Source organism: Oncorhynchus gorbuscha, linkage group LG04, assembly GCF_021184085.1.
Source record: "Oncorhynchus gorbuscha isolate QuinsamMale2020 ecotype Even-year linkage group LG04, OgorEven_v1.0, whole genome shotgun sequence".
Classification (NCBI taxonomy): Eukaryota; Metazoa; Chordata; class Actinopteri; order Salmoniformes; family Salmonidae; genus Oncorhynchus; species Oncorhynchus gorbuscha.
This window is the reverse complement of record NC_060176.1, coordinates 3,624,145-3,626,706: the sequence shown is the minus strand read 5'-3', so window position 1 is coordinate 3,626,706 and position 2,562 is coordinate 3,624,145. Positions and strand designations below refer to the sequence as shown.

Sequence of the window (2,562 nt, the reverse complement as noted above, 5' to 3'; positions counted from 1 at the left end):
GATGTGAGGGAGGAAGGGATGGAATGAATGGATGACTGCATGGAAGGGAAGAGAGGAGGTGGCCTCCTAGTATGGAGATGTGAGGGAGGAATGGATGGAATGAATGGATGACTGCATGGAAGGGAAGAGAGGACGTGGCCTCCTAGTATGGAAATGTGAGGGAGGAAGGGATGGAATAAATGGATGACTGCATGGAAGGGAAGAGAGGAGGTGGCCTCCTAGTATGGAGATGTGAGGGAGGAAGGGATGGAATGAATGGATGATTGGTATGACTGCATGGAAGGGAAGAGAGGAGGTGGCCTAGTATGGAGATGTGAGGGAGGAAGGGATGGAATGAATGGATGACTGCATGGAAGGGAAGAGAGGAGAGGAAGAGTGGGAGGGAGGCACGGGGAAGGAAGGGATGGAATGAATGGATGACTGCATGGAAGGGAAGAGAGGAGGGGAAGAGTGGGAGGGAGGCACGGGGAAGGAAGGGATGGAATGAATGGATGACTGCATGGAAGGGAAGAGAGGAGGGGAAGAGTGGGAGGGAGGCACGGGGAAGGAAGGGATGGAATGAATGGATGACTGCATGGAAGGGAAGAGAGGAGGGGAAGAGTGGGAGGGAGGCACGGGGAAGGAAGGGATGGAATGAATGGATGACTGCATGGAAGGGAAGAGAGGAGGGGAAGAGTGGGAGGGAGGAAGGGATGGAATGAATGGATGACTGCATGGAAGGGAAGAGAGGAGGGGAAGAGTGGGAGGGAGGCACGGGGAAGGAAGGGATGGAATGAATGGATGACTGCATGGAAGGGAAGAGAGGAGAGGAAGAGTGGGAGGGAGGCACGGGGAAGGAAGGGATGGAATGAATGGATGACTGCATGGAAGGGAAGAGAGGAGGGGAAGAGTGGGAGGGAGGCACGGGGAAGGAAGGGATGGAATGAATGGATGACTGCATGGAAGGGAAGAGAGGAGAGGAAGAGTGGGAGGGAGGAAGGGATGGAATGAATGGATGATTGCATGGAAGGGAAGAGAGGAGGGGAAGAGTGGGAGGGAGGCACGGGGAAGGAAGGAAGGAAGACAGTTGAGGAGTTGTGTTGTCTGTTTTTGTGCATGTGCGTAAAACATCTGTTGGAATGTTCATTTTAAACTACAGTATGTACCAGTGTTTACTTAACGTATGCTCAATATTAAGTACTATATTCTACGAGTTATGTTAACGAGACATGAAATACCTTTTTGTAAAACATTTAGATTTGTTCCAATAAAGTGCCAAACCAGAGGAAAAATAGTACAACAACAAAACAAACAACAAAAGATAATAGTGATGAATTATGGTGATACTTAATGTTTGATGAAAAATTTGCTTGATTATTTGGTTCAGTGTAAAATCATTCTCTCAAAAAAACGGTGGCGTTTTAATCATTAAAAATCGTCCATTTGCACCCTCGTTTTGTTACTCGTCCCCTCACACAGCACTTGTTGTGCATGTCCCGTTTACAACCATGTCTCTTCCACCATCTCACAGTGACCACAGGGTCGGGGTCCATGTACCCTGGCCCTAAAACTCTTTGTATTTAAGCCGAAACCTGAAAAGAGACCATTTTTTTAACGGCGATGACTGCTATGTAAACCTTCATAGGTGTTTGTAATTTTATAACCATGACAACAACGAAAAGCCTCCAGTGCTGTCAGTCTACACAGAAAGGGTGGATCCTATTTTCTCTTTTTCTTTTTGCCTGTAATCTCTCCGTTCGGCCATCGGCTTCCAGCCTTTCTGTACGACCACTGTGAACACGAGCTTTGGAAGGCAAGCCTAGATAACATTGCTGACGGTTTGATATTGTTGTTTCATATTTATTAAGATAACTTTGTTCCTGAGAAACTGCCAAAGTTATATACAAATGTTTGTACAAAAGCAATCCATTACATGTATGAAAAATATATATGTACATGTGAACTATTTAGTTTTAAAATGCTAAACATCTTGTTGTTGATGGGCGGTTCTAGAACTATTTAGTTTTACAATGCTAAACATCTGGTTGTTGATGGGCGGTTCTAGAACTATTTCGTTTTACAATGCTAAACATCTGGTTGTTGATGGGCGGTTCTAGAACTATTTCGTTTTACAATGCTAAACATCTGGTTGTTGATGGGCGGTTCTAGAACTATTTCGTTTTACAATGCTAAACATCTGGTTGTTGATGGGCGGTTCTAGAACTATTTTTTTTAGTTTGTGTGAAGCTTTGAGAGTCACAAAATGTTACTTTACACCTGAGTTGAATTCAGCTTCTGCCATTTGGTTTATTTTTCTTCATAAAGGAAAGAGTCTAACATTGAGTAAATATGCAACATTCCTATGTATTGCACTGATGGCCAATTGTATGTCATGTAAATATATTTAGTGAGAAATTGTACAAAACAACCGTCTCCTTTATTTCCAACACATTGTTTAAAGTGTTTTTTTGTTGTTTAGCAATCTGATAGATTCATTCAGTGATGCTGTAGCCTCTATATACAGTATCTATTGCCAGAAGAAATTTCCCGTCTCAAATGGAATGACAGAGTAATGTACCGTAT

The 2,562-nt window shown here is 43.7% G+C and overlaps 1 protein-coding gene across 2 annotated transcripts in view; it reads left to right on the top strand.

The window, feature by feature from the left end:
- LOC124033552 (protein unc-13 homolog C) overlaps nt 1-707 on the top strand; it is a 265,043-nt gene extending 264,336 nt beyond the window's left edge. For both annotated transcript variants that reach the window (XM_046345590.1, XM_046345588.1), the window contains one exon: nt 1-707. This exon is cut by the window's left edge and continues 836 nt beyond it. The gene's annotated coding sequence lies outside the window, so the exon portion shown is untranslated.
- The last annotated feature ends 1,855 nt before the right edge of the window (nt 708-2,562 follow it).